The 25,976-nt window shown below is 43.5% G+C and overlaps 1 protein-coding gene across 1 annotated transcript in view; it reads right to left on the minus strand.

Annotated features, from left to right (window-relative positions):
• The window catches only part of PHLDB3 (pleckstrin homology like domain family B member 3), a 137,149-nt gene extending 111,731 nt beyond the window's left edge, over window positions 1–25,418 (minus strand). The window contains exon 1 of the mRNA XM_089688863.1: window positions 25,210–25,418. The gene's annotated coding sequence lies outside the window, so the exon portion shown is untranslated. The remainder of the gene's footprint in view (window positions 1–25,209) is intronic.
• Between the last annotated feature and the right edge of the window lie 558 nt (window positions 25,419–25,976).

Below are 25,976 nucleotides of genomic sequence, written 5' to 3' on the forward strand. Positions count from 1 at the left end.
ATGGTACTGCTGGGCACAGGTGGGCGTCACTGGTGGGTGGCACTGCTGGGCACCAATCATCAGGGCACTGATTATCAGTGCCGATCCCTTCTCTGACAATTGCTGGATATTGGCAGTACTTTACGGACGCTGTGACCTCGTGAGGAAAGTGCAGCTAATAACCAGCAACTGCATTTACCGGTGATCTGCTGTGTCATTGGACATGGCTGATCACGTGGTAAAAGGCCGCTGTGATTGGCCTTTTACCACATCAAGCGATCAGCTGTGTCGTCTGTAGGGCACTGCGATCACGGAGATCGCCGAGTGCATGCTGTTCTGGGAGGACACTGTATGACTGGCTGGCCACAGTGAAGCCGTCATTCAGCTATCTGCTGTCGGCAAGTGGATAAGGAAGCTATTTAGCTCAATTTTATTGCAGTTTTTTTCCCTTTTTTAAATACATTTTAGGCCTCATCACACTGGACATTTGGTCATCTCTCCTAGACGCCGGTCCTGGCAGTATCGTTTTGGCAGAAAAACAAAGCTTGATGCTTGCAAACACATTTATCGTGTTTAGGCGCAACAAGTGCTTGGGCAGTATTTCATTTCATTAGCTAGAATAATAATTTATTCTGGCCTTTGAAGTGACTTAACACTCAAGCACTAAACATGCCTAGTGTTAACGTGCATTTAGATGCGTTTACACTCATCAAGCATTTTTTTCTGCCAAACTCTGCTGCTCTTGGACACACTGACAATGTTTTTTTTATCTGGATGGATACCTAGGCTAACAGAGGGGCATTTAAAAGGCATAAAAGAATACCCAGACACCCCCAAGAGCAGCATTAAAAAATCCAGTGTGTAGGAAGCCTTAAACATTTATATGACAAAGGATTCTTAAAGCACTAGGAGTTATCTAAAAGTACAGCAAAGCAGAGCAGCTTGCTTTGAGGCAAGGTTTGCCAAATTGAAACCTTAGGCTGCACACAAATTAATAATTTCTTTTAAAAAGGGAAGAAAATCCAAAATTTTGAGTTAAAAGAATAAAAATAGTGAAAGTGTTGTAGTGAAAATAGCAGACTGGCTAGGCCATCTCTCTGTCCCTCTTCTCTGACCTCCTACTAGCATGACCCTCTTTAGCATATAAGCACTGAAGCACAAATGATTGGCTCCCAGTATTGCCATCACTCTCCTCTGAGTTCTGCTCTATGGGAGATAGCAAGAGGCTGATACCAAGGCAAATTCAGGTACTTACACTGCTCAGCCTCTTGCCTTGCGGACAGGGCTGTGCTGTTTGGCAGAGCTGTGTAAATCTCAGGACTGGAGAGACAGAAATTCAACTCTTTTGGCAGGTTAAATAGGCCCCTTGTTAGTATGGCATGAGTACATTCAGCTGTTTGCTTGGAATTCAGCTTTAAATATTATTTATAAATTGCACTTGAATTATATCTGATTGGTAGATATCTCCCCTAACCCTCTGTGGTACCCATACCAAAGTACTGCTCCAGGTACCCTCCACCCACAGTCAGAGCTGCACATACCGATCTTTAGTACAACACACTGCTGGCCTGTTTATCTTGAGTACTTTCTGGCTCCAAAGCCCATAGCATTTATACTTCCTAATCTCAACGTCCAATTTAAAATAATTCGATTGAACGAACGTCACGCTGTTTTAGTTTGGAAGGATTAAACCCTTCCCCACCCCCGCCCCCCCTTTCTTCTCAAGCTCGGTTACTAGGTCAGCTAATTAATGACAGGCAAGCATTGAATACATATAATGCAATGTTAAAGGTCCTCACTACATGGCAAGATGACTTTTATGAACAGCTGTTGGCACACAAGTGTCAATAGGGCTTGATGTTATTTTCCAGCAAAGGGTATGTTTGTTGTAGCCCAGGACAACCAATCAAAATTTGCTTTTATTGACCAATTAGAAACTCCAAATCCAGCTCAGTTGCAGTAAAGACACAGTAGCTGGCTGTAATGCACGGCGCCTGGCTTCTCTAGTCCCAAGGTTGGAGAAATAGCGTGCTCCTGGCTGTCTTGCACTGCACTTGTGCTACACTCTGTCCCAGGCACGTGAGGTATTGCGCTCCACTGTTCTCTCCGTCCCGTAGGGGTGATGGCTGGTTTGTTACTTGCGCAGGCACTTCGGAAACTCCCAGGATCCAGAATAGCTGCTATCTTGACGTCCGCTGGACAGGCCGCTTCTGTCTTGGATGTGGATCTGCAGCTAGGTTTATCTGGGACCTAAGCTGGGTGAATTCATGGAGCTCTACTGTTCCTCTTCTCTCACTCCTTCTCCTCTCCTCCCTAAAGGCAGAACCCCAGCAAAGGAGGCCTATTAGATCTCTGCACCCTGGACTCTGTTCCCAGACTTCCAGGCTTCAGAATATTGATGGGTTTCTTCCCCACGTTCTGAGGGATTGGTGGAAGTCCCATGAATATTCAGGCTGCAACCTCTGTCCCTCCACCCACTATGTTCTGGAAACATACAGTGAGTTCCAGAAAGCATGGGGAGGTAACAGAGCCACAACTTGTGAAGCACTGCACTGCCTCCTCAATAATTAACCCCTGCTCCTCTGCCTTCAGTGGGGCTAAACTAAATTTGCCTACAGTAGCATCCTAGGGGGTGCTACATTTGTTTGAGTCGGTTCTTAGTACCTTACATGACTTATGGAAGCTCCACTCTGTTGTTAACCAAGCCAAGTTGACTTGTGTAGTTTCTTCTTGAAGCCAACCAGAGCACGCTGTAGTCTTCTACCAGCCTGATCTTCTCTGACAGGTGCTCCTATGCTAAATCAGATGCTTCATCTATTAACCAATAAAGCATTACTACATCTGAACCAGAGATGAGCACGTAATGGAAAATAGTTACCAACAATGCTTGGGTGATATATGAGTACATTAATCACTCCTCCAGGGGAAAATTCTGAGTATTAGTGAGCTTAGGGACATGTTACGGTTGGATGTCACGTAAGGCAGCCATGTTTTTTGCCTGTTTCCTATGACACAGGTGACCTGGCCATATTGGCTGCACTAACGCTATGCAACCTGGGAACTGAATGTACACAGGGGCTGAACAAGCAAACAAGCACCAAGGACAGAGAGTCCAATATGGCATTTCCCAATGTGCCTTCATGAGTGCCGCCTGGCCAATGGGCCTATGGGGAACATGGCCCTGAGCGAACTGGTAAAGGGAAAAAAAAAAAAAAAAAGAAGAAGAAGAGGTCCCAAAAACTAATTTTCAGATCAAGGAAAATGTTGACTGGGTCACTCTCTTGGCTGGTTGAGAAGGGGATTGTCCTTTGCCAAAACTACCGGTAACTGCAAAAACAAACAAACAGGAGGATGCAAACACCTAATGCATTACCAGAGACTTGAATAGATAAAAACATAAATAGTAACCGATGGGTAGTGGAAAATACAGAAGCATTAAAAACCACAAGACGTCATACAGTACAGCAATCGCGTAATCCAATGTACACACCAGTTATGCTGGCAAGCCGACACGTTTCAGGGGCACACCGCCTTCTTCAGAGCTAAGCTAACTAGACCAACTATCAATAAATCTAAACAAGCAAAAGCTGATGGCCAGTGTTAAAATTCAAAGCAGGTATAACTTTGCTCCAGACAAGCAGTCCCCCTGGACGGGACTTTGCGTCTGCTTGTCTGGAACAATAAATTTAAACCTGCCGCTGTCTTTTTCTCCTTTGGATCTTTAGTTAGTTATTCGCCCTCATTTCTTGCTGTGTCACTCCGTAGGTCCACTGTAAATTAATTTTAGCCAGCTTATAGATATTTTTAAATTAGAAAAAAATATGTAATATTTTAAAATACGCAAAAATATTTGATAATAAAATGCATTGGAACTTACAGTATCGTCAAATAAATTCCAATAACATCACCTACGCACTGTGTTCCTGACTGTATACAGTATGCTCCTTTGAACCCTTCCTATTATTTATCACTTTATGACAAGCCAACAGTGACCTGTCACCATATGTTCCCATGATATATCTGTGCCATGATTGAGAGCAGACACCCATAGTTAGAGTGAACTGGATATGTCTACGGCCAACGCGTCACCTTCATCCCAGCTGAGAATTCCAGCAATGGGTGAGCCTGTCCAATAGCATGTTGTGTAATATGAAATCATTATCTTATCTACATTTGTTTTTGCCCTCACCAGGACAGGTATGTGTTCACCAAGCGTGTTTTTCATGCTGCTTTATGATAGGTGGAGTCAGTTTTGCAAGCCTAGGAACATTCCGCATAAACTGTCCCTGAGATTCTAAATTATGCCATTTAAAAAAGTATGTAAAGCCTACTAATAAAATTCTCTACTTGCTCCTTTTTTGTCTGATAAATACACCTTTGGAAGTGTCTTGTTAAATATGTTTAATAGGTGCAAAAAAAAAAAAAATCCATTAAAGGTGCCAGAATTTTTATGGGCTCTCTGCCTGTGCTGCAGTTTATCATTTACAATGTTCCAGTTGTTGCTGGATAAGTGACAGATCAAAAAAGTAGAAAAGCCAATGCCAGGTTGTTCTTAAGGTCTAGAATTATTTTTTCTTATATGTAGCGCTCATTAGAAAGCCAACACTTTTCAGGGTCCACTGACCCCCTTCACCACGGCTTAATGATGCTGGACTGGAGAGAGAAATCTGGACATTTCTAATATGAAAGTCCTGGGATTATTTGATAAATTATAGGAAGGGTTCAAAAGGAACATACTGTATACAGTCAGGAACACAGAGCGTAGGTGACGTTATTGGAACTTATTTCACGATGCTGGAAGTTCCAGTGCATTTTATAATAATCCAAATATATTTATGTATTTTAAAATGATTCGATTTTATTAACTTCTCATTTTAAAAAATCTATACACTGAAAAAAAATAATTTACATTGAACCTGCAGAGTGACACAGCAAGAAGTGAGGGTGAATAAAACGAACATTAAAGATCTACTGGAGAAAAAGCCAGCGGCAGGTGTAACTTTATTGTTCCATACAAGCAAATACAAAGTCCCCTCCAGGAGGGCTACTTGCCCGGAACAATAAAGTTATGCCTGCTTTGAATTTTAACACTCGCCATCAGCTTTTTTTTAAAGTATACTACATCTAATACAAATATTTCTAGAACCCAACAATAGTTTGGTGCTCTCTTTTCCACTCTCCGAGACACTTACTGAATAGGCAAAGCGTTGCCCCTCCATACTAGTCAGCTGCTTCCAAACATACACACTCTTGAGACTAAACACCTAAATAAGACACATATCAACCAGGAACTGTATGTTGGTGGAGCTCTGGACTCAAGATAGGAAGGGTAACACTTTGGACCAAAGTTTTGAAGTAGCTATCAGCTGGAATATCGAAGACGATCTCTGGAGCAGTCAACGTAGAGTGCATAAGACTGCCATAGAAGTAGTGTAAATCCAGTAAATCTTTACTTGGATACACTAAGGAGCCAACCTGTTGGCCAGTCTTCTCCTTATCTATGATCAGCAACTAAACCCTGTTGAAAAGGAACTGCTAAACCTACAAAACATATTGTCTTTTTGTGACCACTTCCTGCATAAAATAAAGATTTACCAGACTTTTACCATTTCTGTGGCACTCCCATTCTCTCTAATTTTCAAGCAATGGACCCAGCACTCTACAAGCTCTCCTTTCTATCAATGGATGGTGGATACCCAACCAACATTCTTGACAAGACATCTTCCTGTCATAGCTGCAGATCACAGCAGTTTGGACTAGAGTTTCTGCTGTTAATCATGATGCAGACATGCAATCAGAAAACTCAATGACAGGTTACCATCAGCTTGTCAAGCAGCAATAAATAACAAGCAAGATTCAAAGGAACCTAAAGTAAATAAAACAGAAGATAGACTACATTTTTGGAACTTGGCTCCACATACAGCAAGGCTGCCCCTGGACATTAGAGGATGGCCAAACCTGCAGATATAATATGACCGCCCTCAGGGCAGTAACTCCAATAAATGGACAACCTTAACAGAAAGCACCTGTGCGTCAACGTTGCGAATGGGCCCCAACTAGGGTTGCCACCTCATCCCTTTAAAACTGAACACATAATAATTACACAGGTTCTGGGGCTAATTTAATGCAGATAAGGCTCTGAGTTAAATTAACACCTCAATCAGCCACAGAACCTGGGTAATTATTGTGTTCGGTTTTAAAGGGATGAGGTGGCAACCCTAGCCCCAACATTTTGGATTTCCCATCACTTTCTGTTTTAGTGACAACTGTCACGAGGACAACTAAAGAAGATGAATTTCCCCAGCATTAAGGGCCTATTTACATATTTGCCATGTGCTAGCACGTGCATGTTAATGTGCTTTTAAAAATCGTGTGCTTACCAGTCCACTATTTTCCCACAGCTGCTTCTCTCACTGCAGGGGGCCACTGCCATCATGGATTTAGGAGCTGGCTGTGACTTCAGTTGGCTACACAATGCACATGCATTAGATCATGCAATGCAGGGAGACGTGTGATACGTCCCAGGATGCTGCACGTGGGGAGGGGTGCAGGACAAGCGAAGTCATCCTTGCCTGGGCAAAGATTGCAAAAGTGGGAGTGGGGTACCGACCTAAAAGGGGACTGACTCCACCCAAAAAACTTGCATGCTGGGGGGGGGGGGGGAAAGAGGATCAGCGTAACTTCAGTGAAGTCCTGCTTTATGGAAGCCCATTGAACACCAATAGGCTGCCAAGGAACCCTAATGTGCTTAAAGTCATACATGACCCTTTTTTCCTAAAGCAACCCAGCATAGTACAATGCAGGTGTGTTGCCTTAGCACAGCCTTTCTCAATCTTTTCAACACAGAGGAACCCTTGAAATGACTTTTTGGTCTCGGGGAACCCTTGCTAAAAATTAGTGTATCTACAGCTCATGATACATTCGTGTGATGGTCAGTGGGAAAAATATTCCTTACACTTGCGGTCATTGAGAAGAATTACCCCTTAAAAATATCAATGGTGGAAACCTGAGAGGCGGATATTGCTCGTTGCTCAAGGAACCCCCAGCAACCTCTGGAGGAACTCTGGTTGAGAAACCCTACCTTAGCACATTGGATTGCATTAAAACTAAGTAGCACTAAAGAATTTATTTTAGAAAAAAACAACAACTGAACAACAACATAGTATTGCATGTTACTTGTTACATGTTACTTGCATTATTGCGCATTGTCATAATGAACTTTCCCTTGATGTGAAGTGCAAATCTGTCCTAAAGCCAACAGCAATTAAAAGCAGAGGTTCTAACCCTTCAACTTTCTATCAAAAACTAACAAAAATAAGTTTGGGCGGAAGATACAATTTAGTAGAATAGTAACAAAAGGAAGTATCGGAAATGCGACTTTCTTCCAGTATTTCATATTATGCCTGGTTTCGGAGGCAGCCTACCGGGAGAGAATAGTTATCTTGTCATCATTTAAACTGACAGTTTTTCTGTCATAGCTGTCCCAGAGGGAGGAGGGATGGGCGCATTTTTATATCATGAGGAGACGCTCTGCAAAAACTGGTTTTACATGTATGTGGGTGACAGCGAGGAGATACTGATCCCTGCCAGAGATTTGAATAGTCAGGATGGAGTGGGTGAAACTGCCTCTCTCAGTCCCAGCCTACACCTCATTTCCATGGAAGGATCTCGGCTTTTTTTGCATAGGTTTGCCTGCCAGCTAGATTATACCTGATGGGGATTTGGAGCAGGCGAGGCTTGTGCCATAGGAAAAGCGACAGGGCATTTGAGGCCATCCTTCTTAAAAAGGGAAGACATATTTTAACTTTTAGAGGTTGAATGGAAACAATAGCAAAAGATTTTGAAGATTAACTTTAGACAAAACAAAAATATTTTTTTTGGATTGAGAATGTACAATTTCAATTATCAGTTTATCAGTTTAATGCTGCCTGTGACCCCTTTGGGGGAACTTATCCTCGCTTCCTGACCTTGTGATGAAAATATAATAAAAAGGGAGGTGCAACTGTCACCGGGACAGGAAGCCATCTTTCCTGATGTTTGTTAGCCAATAGTGATGAGCACAGACATGTCCGAATCCTATTCCGAACTTAACTGAGCGAGCCCACCAGGAAGCAACCACTGTACTGGGCCAATCATTTGAGTCTGGGCCATTACCCTGCCCAAATCCACATGTTCACAAGGGACATGTATGTGCATGGTGGGGAATGCCTTGGTTAAGTATGACTGGCCAAGAACAGGTGACAGCTTCCTGTCAGGCTCACTCTGGCAGGTTAAGACTAGGATCCGAACACACCCAAGTTCATTCCTACTGGCCAATCGGAAAAAAAAAAGAGTCCTTCTTCTGGGAGCGGTGGGCCTCAATAATGAAGAAACTGACACAGAGGTTATGACATCCCTTCCGATATCAGCATTAACTCATTGTGTCATGGTCACACCCTTTTAGGAGGCGAGTCCATGGCATGTGCTGACCCCCATATGCGGAGCCATAATATTAAAAACAACAGGCCCGAGGCTGGACCCTAAAGTCCAACCAAAATGGGGAATGGATAGAACTTGTATCAGGTTATTATTATTATTACTACATCACTGACCTGATATCCATTTACCACCCAAAACATACTCTCCGCTCCTCACAAGACCTCCTACTCTCTAGTTCCCTGGTCTTCTCCTCCCATGCCCGTCTCCAGGACTTCTCCAGGGCTTCTCCCATCCTCTGGAACTCACTACTCCAATCCATCAGACTGTCACCTACCCTCCTCACCTTTAGGCACACCCTGAAAACCCTCCTCTTCAGGGAAGCCTACCCCAACCTCACCTAACACCCGACCTCACCTAACAATTACCCTCCTCCACTCCACCCACCACTCCATCCCCCACAGCCATCACCTCCTGTGCCACCTTCCCCTCCCTCCTAGATTGTAACCTTGAAAGAGCAGGGCCCTCGAACCCCTCGTGTAGTGTATTGTTACTGTCTTGTCTCATGTTATGTCCCCCTGCTACTGTACAGTGCTGAGCATACCCTTTGGCGCTATATAAATACTGTATAATAATAATACTGTCTCGTGTACTGTCTCAAATCATAATGTACAGCGCTGAGCAAACTGTTGGCGCTATATAAATATTGTATAATAATAATTATTATTATTATTATTATTGTTTCTTCCTCTCCTGATGACAACACTGCCTCTCATTTCTTACCCTGCTGTAATACGAACAGGGAGCAAGGTAAGATCTCCCCAATGTGGTTTCAAGCAGCAACTAGAGTCTGACGGTTATCTACTCCTGCCAAGTGAGTTAGACAAAGGACGTGTTGGTAGAGCACTAGACCCAATGGTGGGCAAGATAAGGTTTTGGGGTTTAAATTTTAAAGACAGCTCTTGGAGGTAATATTAGGTGTTCCTGGAGTAGTCTCAAAGAATATAACATAAAAAGGACAAGAGCACCAAAGATCAAATAAGTCTTAATTGCGCCTGAAAAGAAATCAAAAGCCCAAGCCAACGTGTTTCGGGGGCTCAAATCTCCCTTCATGAGAGTTTAGAAGTTGGAAATGAATTGCAACAAAATGCTGGACACATTAAATGTACTGAGTCAGGTCACCACTCAGGCAGGAAAAGGTCCTTAGGCTTGACCAGGGAAACTAATCAATACACTTAGGATATTTTAATTGTATATTTTGTTAACCAGTATTCTCTCCACTTACTGCCAGGATCTTAGCCAGGGGTGCTCAACCATTTGAAGAGTGAGGGCCATTTAAGTGATTTGGTAACCGATTGCAGGCCACAATGAAATTAAATGGTTTAGAATTTCAATTTTTTTTATAATGAACATTTTCCTCCTGCCACTGAATTTCCTCCTTTCCACTGAATGCCGGCAGGAGGGAGAAGAGCAGAAGCCGGCGTTTAGTGATTGACGGTGGAAAATGGAGAGGATCTGTTCCTATATAAGCCTCCCCAACCGCCCCTCCTGTCCAAGTGTAAAACAGAATGCGACAGGGAGGCTGCACAGGTCCCCTGGACACTACACCAGTGGTTGGGGCGTGTGGTAAAAACGCGTCTCAACTATGGGGTTTTACTACCCCTCAGATCGCAAATGTAATTGCCTTTACTATCCTGAGCCATCTAAAAGGCTTCTTTCACACTTATGCGCCGAGGTTTACCCACACCGCAGGTGCTGTACAGAGAACCTGCAACTTTTCTGCGGGTTACCTGCGCTTTGCCATAGACTTCTATTATATCTTGAGGGCATGGTGAACGTTCTAAAAGCGCACCAAAACTCCTGCATTGTTTGAGGTTGAGGCCACAACAGAGGGCTCTGAGGGCCACATGTGGCCCATGGGCCACAGGTTAAGCACACCTAATTTAAGCCCTGATGTAGGGATATTTGAGTCCCTGAAACACGTTGGCTTTTATATCTTGTCAGGTACAGAAAAGACTTATTGTGTTTCCATTATATTTGTGGCGCTCTCATCCTTCTTATATTCTTCAAGTGTGGAGTTAGGCTTTAAAAAACATTCTTGGCCTTTTATCTACTGAATATTACTGAACAGGAAGTCAACTGAGCTTAATATATCATCAACAATCGAAACTTTATCTAAAATATTTTCCATTCTGAAGAACAACTGAAACATGTTAATGTCATTGATAAATTTTGACAAGCCAACATGTGGTTTCAGTTTCTGGAACCTTTGAAGTTGAAGGCACGGCTGATGGCTGTGAAGAAGACAAGAGCACTCCTGCTGAAAGATTGCTCCTCCTAGAAAAACCTGTCCCGTATTTCACAATAATGTTTCCTCAGGACCTGCCGGAGACTGTACGCCATAAATCTGCTCACTGATCTCTACTGATGTACCTTGCAGAGCACCTCAGATTTAGAAAAACAGGAAAAGGCCCACAGCTGGCTTCACGTTGACCCGCCACGTCCTAAACAGCAGCTTCAGAGTGTACCTGCCACCTTTGTGGTGTGAAGGAGGCCATATGGTCAGTCTACAGTCAAGAGATCCAGACCTGTCGAGTCAAAAGAATGTCCAAGAATGTATTCAAGCAGTGTTAATAAATAATGATTGATATCTATGGAGGTACAAGTCCTTCATGAAGGGCCAGACTGAGTTCCTGTGAACGTTTCTTCATGAAAAAATTTCATGAAAGGGTCTAAGAGGGATTTGTGTCATGAAGTATGGCTGGTCATTGGCACCACTAAGAAATATTAACCTTTTGAGTTTGCAAAGTTCATGTTCTGTTCCACTCCACCTCACTCCCCCTTGCTACTTCTGCTCCTTAGCTTAGGTACATGTCCATCTTTGATGGCCTTGGCATCTCATGATGTCTTGCTCTCGCCAAGCTTTTAGTACTGGAAAGGTGTGCATCAGAATGTCAGCTTAAAGCCTACATGGTGACAACACTGCTCTGGCTTATGGAACCACTCAGAAGTGTTGTCACCCTGGGACAGGAAGTGGAGGAACTGGCAGCATCACCAGGTTAAAAAAAAAAAAGAAAAAAAGGCTGACAAAGACGGACAATTCTAGAACAAGAGCTAGGTAGGATATTATTTTACAAAAATTTTGTTTTTAGGTTTAGTTACATTAAATAGAAGCTGTCAAGGTCAGCATTGTACAACAGGATGGGATATAGCAAAATGTAGGATGGGATCCTGATGATGTAATTACTATGCAGCCAATCATAGTGCCAAATGATTAAGTGTCCCTTCTACTGGCTTTGGGCTGTGTTGTTCTGGGGACACACTCAATCAGCACTCCCACAACTGTGACTGAACTGTCACCGGCTACTCATGGTCAACTATCAACAATCAGGAACCAGTAGGACCATCTCCCTATGATGTCATCACTGTGCAGCCCCTCACAATGCCACATGATTGGCAGCCCCTCCTACCAGTCTTGGAAGGTTTTGTTCTGGTGGCTCAATCAGTGCCTAAAGAACCATGGTGGAGCTGTCAATGCAAGCTCGCAGTCAACTACCAATGACTGGGAGCTGGTAGAACATGCTTCCAAAGCCATCATCACTGTTCAGCCAATCACAGTGCCCCTCCTACCAGTCTTGAGAGGTTTTGTTCTGGTTGCTCAATCATTGCCCAAAGAACCATGGTTGAGATGTCAATGCTAACTCACGGTCAACTACCAATGACTGGGAGCTGGTAGGACGTGCTTCCAAAGCCATCATCACTGTTCAGCTAATCACAGTGCCCCTCTTACCAATCTTGAGAGGTTTTGTTCTGGTTGCTCAATCATTGCCCAAAGAACCATGGTTGAGATGTCATTGCTAGCTCACGGTCAACTACCAATGACTGGGAGCCAGTAGGACGTGCTTCCAAAGGCGTCATCACTGTGCAGCCAATCATAGTGCCACATGATCAGGAGCCCCTCCTACCAGTCTTGAATATTAAAGTTCACTTAAAAGGCCAACTCATGGTCAAATACAGATGACAAGGAACAGTAAACCGTGCTCCTGATGACATCATCACTGTGCAGTCATAATACCATATGATTGGGAGCCCCCCTACTAGCCTTGGGAAGGTTTGTTCTGGTGGCACACTCACTTGGTGCCCAAAAACTATGGTACAGCTGTCACTGACAGCCAACTGTCAACTACAGACCACGCTCCTGATGACATCATCACCATGCAGCCACTGTGCTCCTTCAGGAGCCCCGCCCACCAGCCACAGGCATCACATTCCACTTAACGAGCCATCTCCTGCTACTCTTTGTACCAAGTAATAACATGGACAGGTAAGTGGCCGCCACTGTGACATCACAGGTCCCAGCATGCACTGCAGTGGTCCCGCTAGGCCTTGGCCTCAGCAGCTAAAGGAGTTTTACACCAATGGTGAATCTAAGTTAGCTTGCCCGTGAATGAAGGAAGCAGATTGTGCAGCTCCAGCTCCAGTTTATTAGCGGAGCCTGTATTTAATCCCCATCAATCTGTCCTCGCTCTGTATTGTTTACATCAGCTCAACCTGCCAGATGGTGCAACATAAAAAAGGTAAAAAAAAAAAAAAAAAGAAAAACAAGGAGCAGTTCAGAGGAGAGAAAACACTTTTTATGAGAAGTTTTTATGTCCCTGGTAGGAGCTCGGCAGTCCGGCCTCTGTGGCTTTTTCCTGATTTCACAGCTTTCCATTCATGCGGACTGAAAAGCTCCCCCTGTGATTTATTGGGGGGCACACAGGCAGCAAACTGGGAAAACAGCCAAGGATAACAAAAGGGGTCCGCCAACCAAAGGACTAATTAGGGGGACTGTGACAGCACTCTTGTAGCGGGTTTAAAAATAGAAAATGATGATCTAAAGTTAGAGCAGATGTAAACCCAAAACACTAAAATTATGTAATATTCTCTCTCTCTCTCTCTCTCTCTCTCTCTCTCTCTCTCTCTCTCTCTCTCCCAGTGTTCCATCAAGATCCACGATGATATCATTGGGTCTAAAATCATGAAATCATGTATGTATTGAAATTGTTAGCATGTTAAGTGGGGAGTGAGGAACCAAGGGAGATAAAAATATCTAAACATATTCATCATGTGTATTCTTCCTTACATTCTTCCAGATCTGTGCAGTAATCCAGAGTGAAACTTTTCCTTCCTGTAATAAAGACCGGTCTCTGCTGCTCTCTCTCCTTGTGCAGAATGACTGGTCCTGTCTCCGCCCCTCCTGTGGTTCTCTGCTGGCAGCCTGTAGTGAGTGAGGCCTGCTAGGCCCCTCCCACAGCTCTGTTTTCTGCATAGACTATGTACAGCACAGTGATGATGTCACTGCTACTTTTACAAGGTAATATATGGATTTGCAAAGACATTAGGTGCACACAAAGTGCATTTATATCCTTTGTGGGTATTGAAGAATATATTTCAAAAGCTCTTGAGCGTGGAGTTCACCTTTAAGGGATTGCCATCACATGTGTAAAGGGTTTTTGTAAACTGATACAACCAATTTGATGTCAGATTATGGTTTTCCAACAAAAGTTGGTTTTGATTGGCTGCTTGGGGGGGCAGTTTTTTTTTAAATTAATGAAATGTATTACCAGACTGTATATAGGTTCAGGGGAGGAGCCAGAGGCAGTATGTGTACAGTGATGGGCACGTCTGACATCATAGGAGTGGGGATGATGAATCAGCTCCCGTCTCCTCCATGGGAAAACCAATCTGTGTTCAATTGTCAGGATAAACCGTAACTGGATCTGGACGCAGGTACTTGGGTTACGTTGTGTCTGTTCAGGTACACAGCTATGGAGCAGCTGTCAGACGCAGCGTCCTCTGCTCATTGTGGAGGTGTCAGCCCCTGAAGACCTGGAGATGCCATATGGTGATGCCCTGGAGGGACGGCATGGTGGCGCCAGATGAAAAGCAATGGAAGCACACTGAAACGCAGGTCAACGTGCACCAATGTGACAACGCTTCTTTTCAATGTATTGTACTTGATGCCAATCCAATCCCATCATAACACCAATCAATGTGTTTTGACTGATGGAAATGTTTAGTATTTAAAGCGATGCTCAGTACGGGGTTTACCAGGTGCCCAGGGCATGGATGAGGATTGTGCCCCCCCCCCCCAATGCTGCTAATGCGTAATAGGCACACTGCCCTACACTCATTCTCCACCCCCATGCTCTGGCATGGAATGTGCAATGAGCATGCATAGCCAAGCCGGCTGGGAGGTGGTATGCGTATGTGCGCTGTGATTTATGTGTCGGCAGAGCACAGAGTGGGTGTGTTGGAGCACGGGGGGGGCAGCAGTTGCTATTGGGACAGATGTGAAGCCACAACCCGCTGGTTGCCAGCCACTGATCTGGAGCATGCATGCAGTGAGGGGAGCATGGCTCTCTGTGTGGTGCCCCCTACCTCCCATGTGACAGTGCTGCACCCAGGCCTGCTGCACCTCTCCCCCCCCACATAACAGTGCTGCACCCAGGGCAGCTGACCCTTCACCCTTCCCCCATATGACAGTAATATATCCAAGGCAGCTGCCCCCCCACATGATGGTATTACACCCAAGGCAGCTGCCCCCCCACCCTACACCCATATGACGGTACTACACCCAAGGCTGCTGCCCCCCCGACATGACGGTACTACATCCAAGACAGCTGCCCCCCCCCTCACATGATAGTGCTGCACCACCTAGGGCAGTTGCCCCTCCTTCCTCCCCCCTGCCCGCCCCCCACATGATAGTGCTGCACCCAGGGCGGCTGCCCCTCCTTCCTAATCCCCCCCCAACATGATGGTCCTGCACCCGGGGCAGCAACCCCTCTTTCCTCCCCTCCCCCCACATGATGGTGTTGCACTCAAGACAGCTGCCCCTACTATGCCCCCCCAACCTCCCTATCCCTCCATCATTCCCTGTCCCGGCCCTTATGGATCACCCATTTACAATACATTATACCTAGTGGACCGATCACAATTTGATATGTATGAGCCCACCTTAATGTTGGCCATACATGCTTCAATACGTGTCCCATTTATTCTCTGAATGGAATAATCGATCTATAATTGACAACCAATCGATCAATATGACACACATGGGGAGGCAGATTTGGAAATTGATTTCATGACCAAAATATCTTGGTGCTGCCAATTAATAATTTTCCACTATGGCCGTTTGATTGAATCCAACCTAGATCAAGTCTCGATTGATTGGAAGGGAACTTATGGCTATTCAATTGTTTGCCAAACCGATAAGTTTTATTGAACCGTACATTGATCAGATAATAAAATCGAACCATGTGTGGCCACAATAAAGAGACAATGCAGAGGTTGTCTAATCAGATTATATAATGTATGACCAGTTTATTGTGCAGAGATTGGCCAAATCAGATTAGAACATGCATGACCATTTTATTGCATAGAGATTGGCCAATCAGATTAGAACATGTATGACCAATTTATTGTATAGAGATTGGCCAATCAGATTAGAACATGTATGACCAATTTATTGTATAGAGATTGGACAATCAGATTAGAACATGTATGACTATCGTATTGCATAGAGATTGGCCAATCAGATTAGTACATGCATGACCATCTTATTGTATAGAGATTGTCCAATCATATTAGAACATGCATGACCATCTTATTGCATAGAGATTGGCTGATCATATTAGAACATGTATGACCAATTTATTGTATAGAGATTGGCCAATCTGATTTTAAAGTCTATGTATCATTTTTTTTCTCCTTCTAGCAGCAGGGAAGCAGTCAGGGTAACCGATACTCATTTCCTTTACTAACTCATTGAATGAAACCCAGTAAGTCCCGTAATCAATGCCAGACCCTCCCGGCCTCGGAATCAAAGATAAACGCCTTTTATTGGAATATACGGAGCAGTCATACAAACACAGACCCCCAATTACCGAGCTCACTCTGCACAGACCCGGCCTGCTCTGGGTTCTATTTCCTGCTACATTCAAGCCGGCTGATTAAAGCCCGTTCTGCAGACCACCCCCGCCCCATCCCCCCACCGCCGCCCGCCCCCCCACCCCCCTCGTTCATTTTTCCACTTAATACTTCAAAGCCTTGAAATGCGTCAGTACAGACAATGGCAGCTCCCAATGTGAATTATATGACGTTAATAAATGTGATGTCTCCAGGGATCGAAGGTGAAGGTGAATCTATCGTTTTTTCCATTCAGGGGGCTCATTCACATTGTCGCACCCACCTGTACATCAATTTGCATTGCGTCAAGGCAGCCAATTCATTGTGAACGGCCCAACGCACCAAAAACACGTCTGTACTATTTCTGCCGCTACACCGCCATCGGTACACTGCACTGGCATCCTATTCTGTATGATGGGCACCAACGCACGGGATGTGTATTGCCAAGCGTCACTGCAATCCAGCATTGTGAATGAGCCCCCTAGCACGTGCATGCTCAGTAATGTGTAAGACTTCCAGGTATTTATTGCCTTTGCAGGGTTCACAGTACATCCCCTAACAATGCCTTCATATGCTTTTCTCTCCAGAAGGACAACGCCATCTTTGTTCAGGCATCATGCATGGTCACCATCTACCTGCTGGGCTGAGATGTTGGATCATAGATGACACAGTCATGTAAATCCTGTGCAGTCCCTGGCTGTGTTCACAAATGTTGGACACAGATCAGCCCCTGCTGCAGCCTGGACACTTGTGATTTGCTACAAAGATATAATGTACAGTCTGCTGGGGAAGAGGAGACTGAGGAAATGCTTCCTCTTGCCTGCAGAAGACTGATGACATTGTCTCAGCAAAGGCAATGTCTTTTATACAGTTACAATGTACAGTCTGATCAATGGGGGAGTGGAGACTGAGGAAATGCTTCCTCCTGTCTGCAGCAGACTGATGACATCATCTCAGCCTAGGCAAAGTCTATCATACAAAGTTACAATGTACAGCCAGACCACTGGGGAGAGAAGATTGGAGAAATGATTCCTCCTGCTTGCAGCAGACTGATGACATCTCAGCCTAAGCAAAGTCTATTTTACAAAGACATCACCTTATACAAAGTTACAATGAACAGTCTGATCAACGGGGAGAGGAGACTGAGAAAATGCTTCTTTCTGCCTGCAGCAGACTGTTGACATCTCAGCAAAGGCAAAGTCTTTTATACAGTTACAATGTACAGTCTGATCAATGGGAGAGTGGAGACTGAGGAAATGCTTCCTCCTGTCTGCAGCAGACTGATGACATCATCTCAGCCTAAGCAAAGTCTTTTATACAGTTACAATGCACAGTCCGATCACGGGGGAGAGGGGAGTACAGAGTTACAATGTACAGTCTGATTACTGGGGGAGGGGGTACAAAATTGCAATGTACAGTCTGATTACTGGGGGAGGAGAGTACCAAATTACAATGTACAGTTTGATCACTGGGGAGAGGCGACTGTGGAAATTCTCTTACCTGCAGAAGACTGATGACATCGTCTCAGCAAAGGCAATGTCTTTTATACAGTTACAATGTACAGTCTGATCAATGGGGGAGTGGAGACTGAGGAAATGCTTCTTCTTGCCTGCAGCAGACTGATGACATCATCTCAGCCTAGGCAAAGTTTTTATACAGTTACAATGCACAGTCCGATCATAGGAGTGGGGGGGGGGGGGGGGGGGGAGTGTACAGAGTTACAATGTACAATCTAAACACTGGGGAGAGGCGACTGTGGAAATGCTTCCTCCTGCCTGCAGCAGACTGATTACATCATCTCAGCCTAGGCAAAGTCTTTTATACAGTTACAGTACGCAGTCTGATCAAGGGGGAGGGGAGTACAAAGTTACAATGTACAGTCTGATTACTGGGGAGAGGAGACTGTGGAAATGCTTCCTCTTGCCTGCAGCAAACTGATGACATCATCTCAGCCTAGGCAAAGTCTGTTATACAGTTGATGCACAATCCGATCACAGGGGGGGGGGGGGAGGGAGGTACAGAGTTACAATGTACAGTCTGATTAATGGGGACTGTGGAAATGCTTCCTCCTGCCTGCAGCAGACTGATGACATCATCTCACCTTAGGCCAAGGCATGGACTGGAGCTCAAGAATGTTTTTTTGATAACAGGTGGAACTTTGTAAAAAATGATACTGTTGCTGTATATTTTGACATGCCGGGAAATCAGGTACTGAGAGATGGACTTCAAGAAGAAGAGTGCCTGTGCATGCAGCAGGTCGCACATTTGGGCCCCGTTCATACCTGAGTGGTGCTGCAGCTCCACGATTTCACTCTTTGTTTGCTCATTTTTGGCGTGGAACCATTCAATCGGAACAGCCGCCCTCTGCTCCAAAAATGCACAGAAGAAGCTCATGCACCACATTTTGGCACCCTACCCGGCAAGTTTGGTGTCTGGTGTTTTGTCACATGACCATCGCAGTAAAATCACGCAGGATTTGGAGTGCCATTAGGAAATAATGAAACCTCTAGACCAGGGGGTGTCAAACTGTCAAACTCCAGCTGTTGCCAAACTACAAGTCCCATGAGGCATTGCAAGACTGACAGTTACAAGTATGACTCCCAAAGGCAGAGGCATGATGGGTAGTTTGGCAACAGCCGGAGGGCCGCCAGTTTGACACCCGTGATCTAGCATGCTGTGTATTGCTACGACTTTGGAATTCCCATACACTTTCCATGCAATTCAATTGGCCCTCCAATTCCTTCTGTATTGAACTGTATTGTAATTGTACCGCCCCCCATTATATTGTAAAGTGCTGTGTAAACTGTTGGCGCTCTATAAATCCTGTATAATAATTCCCATGCTCTGTGTACTGTGGGAAACCAGATATAGGGAATGCAGGGTCCTGGGGTGAGCAAAAAAAAAAAAAAAGAAATGCACGTAAAAAAGCATTGCATTGCCTTAAAATTTGCATGCCAATGCATTAGCAAGTATTTTTTTAACATCTTACAACTCACTTTTATTTGCATTAATGCAAAGAACAGGCAGCGATTGTGAACAAGCCCTGCAATAAAACTGCTGATTTTCCACTGCTGACTACTCAGCCATGACAATGTCTATACTAATTGGATGTGTATACTGGTTTGGTATGTTCTAGGACATGTCACAAGGGACGGGTTCACTTTAGCACATCCTTACACCAGGGTTTGATGTGGATTACTATCATATTTTCAGCATAAAGCAATCTGACAATTGATTGGACAATTCAGAAAATTATAGTCGTCTCACAGACACATGTATGGAGACATCTGTTGACAATTTTCACTGAATGCAATCATGTGGAATCTCGGGTCATTAGCACTCTGCCGTTTATGTTTGCAGCTGCTGCCTTCCATTGTTTGGGTCTATACTCATACAAGCGATCTGATTGGCTTCCAGCCAGTGACACCAAGCAGGTAGTGGGGTCGTCTTACGGATGGAGGTCAGCCAGAGAAGTCCAACTTTCTAGCACACCCAGGGGCGGACTGACCATTTGGGCACCAGAGGGCCCAGGTCAGTAGGGGGCCCCATGAGAAGCCCCTGGTACCTTTCATTGGCTTTTTTTGGCTGTGGGTTAGGACACAGGGGCCCCATGATCCCCTATTGCCCGGGGGCCCCATGAGTTGTCAGTCCGCCCCTGAGCACACTATAAAGCTAACCAATGCATACAATCTGATTGTAAAATCTCCTTTACACCCCGGTCACATCAAAGCCGATTTTGAAATTGTGCGACTAATGCAGGCCATAGACGCCTCAAAAACTGCGCATTTTTTCGAACAATAAATGAAAAATCGGTCGTTCGTTAAACCGACATTACCAGCAACGATTACAAATATCAGCCGACCAAGTCATAAAGTTTCCCCCCATATAACAGCCAAAACTTCCAGGTCATGGCTCATGCGCATATTTTTTTTCTCGTTAAAACGATCGTACGATTTGCCTATCATTGCAGCGAAAATCGGTCGGTTTACACAAATTTTCCAACATGACCGATAATCCAAAAGTGCAGAAAACCCAAAAACCGGCCGGCCAATTAACCCACTAACAGGGCGAAAATTGGCCGATTAATCTTTCGGACAAAAAATCGGCCAATTTTCGAACCGTCTATGGCCGGCATTACAGTGAAGTCGCACGATTTCAAAGTCGGGTGACTTGCCGATTTGAGGTGCGAGTTGCAAGACATCTATGCAAATCGCACTAAACGTAGTTCATGTACTACTTTAAAAATCGGTGCGGCTCTGCCCAAGTTGGACCTGCACCGATATGACCGCTGTAATTGCAGACAATAGGGTGCGACTTGGCATACGATTTGCAAATTGCATGCCAAGTTGCACCCGATGTGACCGGGGTGTTAGTCTAGGTCAGGGGTGGGCAAACTTTTTGACTTGAGGGCCGCAATGGGTTCATATATTGGACCTGGGGGCCGGACCAAGAGTAGATGAATGATGTGTTTCACCTACTGCGTTTTTTGGTCAGGGGCCTGTTTACACTACAGTGTGCTTTTTTTCTGCATCCAAAAACGCACAGAAAGTAGGGTATACGGTTGTAAAACACAAACAAGAAAGCGAGCGCTAAAACAAAAAGCTGCTATAGCACCACAAAGGCAACCAAAAGAACCTTCCAAATACTTTTGTAAGGGCTTGTTCACACTTGGCTGTTTTACCAACGCTTGCCAAACCCCCCTATAGCGGTTGGCTAGCGTTGGTCCGGCGTTTGTGGAGCGGTTTTTAACGCTCCGCAAACGCCGCATGCGCGGTTTAGCGGCGGTTGCTAGGCGTTTCCCGAGCGTTAATAACGCCCCACAACGCCTATAATGCAGTTTGAGTGGTGTTATCGCCCCGCAACTGCACCGGCAAACGCCAGCCGGGCGTTTGCGGAGCGGCACCAGAGGCTTCCGTTTTGCCGCGACGCAAATGCTCCCGTTAGAACAGCACCATGTGCTGTAATGTGCAGAATTGGCAGAGGCGTAAAACGCTTCCCAAACGCCTCTCTGCCGCCTGCACACAACGCTAGTGTGAACGTAGCCTTACATATAATAGGTGCTGTAAAAGACTTCAACCACTAGAATACCGGTATCATTCAAAATGCGTAATAAAGTGCAAAATATAGTTCTGATACGATAAAGTGCTAATGATAATGCAATCATCAATATTATTTATTTCAGGTACTTATATAGTGCCATCAATTTACACAGCGCTTTACATATACATTGTACATTCACATCAGTCCATAACCCTCAAGGGGCGTACAATCTAAGGTCCCTAACTCACATTCATACATATACATACTAGGGCCAATTTAGACAGGAGCCAATTCACCTACCAGCATGTCTTTGGAGTGCGGGAGGAGACCAGAGTGCGGGAGGAAACTGGAGTGTGGGAGGAAACCCACACAGGAGAACATGCAGACTCCAGGCAGGTGGTGCCGTGGCTGGGATTTGAACCAACGACCCAAGTACTGCCAGGTGGAAGTGCTAACCACTTAGCCACTGTGCTGCCACACAATATATGAAGAAATAATAAACCAATGTCCAATGAAGTGACAATAAATAATGCAATTGGCAACAAGTGGGAATAATAAATGTTATCCCAATAAAGTGACTATTAGTGATAGTAAATAAATGAACAACTAGCAATTGCACAATTGACAATTCAATGTCCATAAAGTGACAAAGTGGAGGTCTAGGTAGGTATGATCTCAAATCGGCGATCCACGTGCTATGCTCAATAATTCGGTGATGTGCCGGGTAAGTAGTAAGATTACGCACTCACCAGATGCGTAATAGTAATCCGCATGTACAGATATACACTGTGGTCAGCCAGAACATGCATACAGCCTGGTCTGGAGTCCTTCATATATTGATGATTGCATTATCATTAGCACTTTATCGTATCAGAACTATATTTTGCACTTTATTACGCATTTGTGAATGATACCGGTATTCTACTAGTGGTTTAAGTCTTTTGCAGCACCTATTATATATTACAAGGGTATATGGTTGTTAATGTCATAGTTCACATCAGTGCATTCTGGATGCAGAAAAGAAAGAACAGGCTGCATTTTTCCTGCACAGGACTGTACTGGAACCCGGTAAAACGCATCAAAAATGCACTGGAACTCGCATGTCCCTATTTAAATTAAAGAAAAAGAGAGGAAAAAAAATTGCATCAAGGATTGCATCAAATCACACTGGAACGCGTCAAAAACACATTTAAAAAAAAAAAAAACACTGGCTTTTTTAATCTGCATTAAAAAAATATTTCACATTTTTTTTTAAACGTGCATGCATAAATGCAGCCAGAACGCATCTGGACTGCATATCTATATTATGAACCGGCCCTCAGGGACTTTTTTTTAAACGCAAAACGCTGTGTTTTTGGTTCTATAGACTTCAATGCAGAAAGCATGTAGTGCGTTTTTTATGCGGTTTGCATTTTATTCATAGATGTGATCCTAGCCTTCGATCCACCACCAAGTGTGTAGTGTAAGGACCTACCTGACTGGATGTGAATGAAATGGATTGCTTAGGTTTGTCCTTATATAACATCATTTGATTGTACAATCAGATTTCAGTGTGTATGGATACCCAAAGACAGATCTGGCTGAAGGTCCCCTATGTGGGGGATGCTGTCAATATTGAAGTTTATGCCAATCATAATCTGTTTCCTAACAGTCACGTCTCCCATAGACATGAGAAAACCAATGCTGGTTGTGGATCGTATAACGAGTGTTCTTCTGTAGGACCGCTAAAACTTGTCATACACATTACAATGTGATTGTACAATCTCCATTAGATCTACATAAACTATGGGCCTACTTTAACAGTCCTTTATCAAAGCTCAGCAATAGGAGAACAAACCTAATCCATTAGATAAGTATTAAATCACATAGGCCTTTTACTAATGTTAAGATCCAAAGGTGATTGTACAATCAAATCGTATAGTGTATGGTCACCTTTCAAATGACTATACAATCGCCTTTAGCTTTACCAGCACTATGAAAATAGGAGGATGACCCTAAACAAGCCACATCGCTGCATAATCTGATCGCACACACATTTTCAACACTGTGAGTTTATTAGCGATCAATTACTCTGACATACTACACTCCACGATCTGTAGCAATCAATTGCTATCGATTAATCGTGACCAGCTGGGAAATCACTCATGTTCATCCAGTACTACATACGTCCAGCAAAATCAATTCCACTTCTCTCTATACAACCCAGATCTTCCACAGGGAATACCAGGATCAGTGCTGTGCTAGGACTAATCTCTACAATCTATCAACCATATTATATAATAATAGATCATTTAGGGGAAAAAAAATTAATAATAATCTTATACAAATAAAATAGAAATCTAAAATAAACATATATACAGAAAATTAAATAACAAGCTAAAATAAAACACAAAATGAAGCAAAAATATAAAACAAAATAAAATTAAAATAACACTAAAATATATAATAATAAAAACCTTTAAAATAAAAGGTATAAAAAAATGTAAAAATAAAATAATAATAATAATAATAGCAATAAATACAAATGTATTATAAAATTAATAATAATAATAGCAATAAATACAAATGTATTATAAAATTTAATAAAAAATAACCATTATTATTATTATTATTATTATTAAGAATAAAAATAACATAAAACAACAAATATAATAAAATAGTAAAAAAATAAAACAAAATTAGGTATAAAATTGCAATAAAATAAAATATAATAAAATATAGTAAAAAATTTCAAATATCAACAATAAATAAAAATGTATTATAAAATAACTAAAAAATAAAATAAAATTTTAATTAAATAAAAAACTAAATAAAATTAAAAATATGTAATAAATAAATAATAAAATACAATTAATAAATATACATTTTACAAGGAAATAAATATAACGCTTCTTTTGCTCACACATGGTTTCCAGCTCAACTTGTTGTTTCAGTTAATCAAACCCATGAATACCATTATTTACGAACAATTCCTGAACTTCCTAGTATATTTAACCTGAGAACAAAGGTTCACGCTTGAACTTCTTGGACTTTATGAACACGGTCGTGCAGTATGCAGAACCTGCTTCAGGACTTTCCAGGGACCCACTGCAAACATTGAGATGCATTAGAAGAGGTGGCTGTATGCGGTTGTGCATCAGATGTTTCGTAAAGCGCCCACATGCGCACTGACGTTTGCTCTATAAGCAGATACTGTGCGCTCGAGCATACGTCAGTGCACATGCGGGTGCTTTTGCAACCCTTGGCATACAGCTGCCTCTTCTAATGCATCTAAAAGGGCAGCAGTGGGTCCCGGATTGCCATTGCGCAGGGTCTGCACGCTGTACGGCCGTGTGCATGAAGCCTTAGAGCGTTTTTTAAGCTTTTTTTAGGTGGCTTGAGCATTTTTGGTGGAGCCAATAGAAAACTAGTTACTAGACGGAGAAGCAAGAAATTGTGCAAAAACATGCCTTGTAAAGCACTCACACTAAAGTCTATAGGAACCAAAACATACAACTCTGCCCCGAAAAAGGACACGATGCTCAGATATGAATGGCCACCACTTGTTCCGAGCTTGGTGGGCTTTCAGAAATGCACTTTAAATCCCTCAGATGTGAACTTACTCTCCTGTGGACCCAGAAGGTTCAGCATAGGCTGGGACTTGTAGTTCTACACCAACAAGACCTAGCTGTACAATCGTCAGAAATGTGAACTGTTTCCAGGGACTCTGCTGCTGAATCTGTGCTGTCCTGGTAGGAGATAATCACAGCACACTACAGGACCAGACTGTGATCCTGATGATGGGGCTCAGTGGGCCCCTCTGGCTTTGATTGTTGGTAGTCTTACCTTGATGAAATGTGCTCCTGGTAGTTCTGTGTCAGCTCCAAGGACAAAGTCCCTCTGCTACCCTCCCAGGACAAAGTCCCTCTTCTACCTTTACAGCACAGGCTGCCCTCCTCACTCCTCTCCAGTCCAGTCCGGGTGCACAGATTGCACGGTCCCAGTTACACAGTAACAATAGGAGAGTTCACAGATCCCAACTCAGTGAAAGAAGTTCAAACCTCAATGTGACAGAGTGAATGATTCACAGATACTGGCTGGGTCCTGACCCCGCCCCTTTCTCTGGGACACTCCCCTCCCCCACTTCCCCCGCCCCATCAAAGCTCTCTCTTTCCTTCTCATTTTCTATTTCTCTATTCATTATTTTACTTTATTTGTTCCTTACTTCCTTCTTTATCTTTCTCTCTTTCATTTACTTTATTTCTCTCTTTTTCTTTCTTTCTTACTTTCTTTATTTCTCTTTTTCTTTCTTTCTTACTTTCTTTATTTCTCTCTCTTTTTCTTTCTTTCTTACTTTCTTTATTTCTCTCTCTCCCCGTCTTCCTTATATTTATCTCTTCTTTCTTTCTTTCTTTCTTTCTTTCTTTCTTTCTTTCTTTCTTTTTCTTTCTCTCTCTCTCTCTCTTTCTTTCTTTATCTTTCTTTCTGTCTGTCCTTGCTGGGGAGATTTGCCCTCTTTGTCCTCATGATCATTGTTAATGGACAGTGTGAAAAGATATCCAATACTTTATAGCTGTCACCCCAGAACAGGAGTAAATTCTCCAAATGGGGAT

The sequence above is a fragment of the Staurois parvus genome, unplaced genomic scaffold (genome assembly GCF_062004578.1).
Source record: "Staurois parvus isolate SC_StPar_1 unplaced genomic scaffold, SC_StPar_1.0 ptg000457l, whole genome shotgun sequence".
In the NCBI taxonomy this organism is placed as follows: Eukaryota; Metazoa; Chordata; class Amphibia; order Anura; family Ranidae; genus Staurois; species Staurois parvus.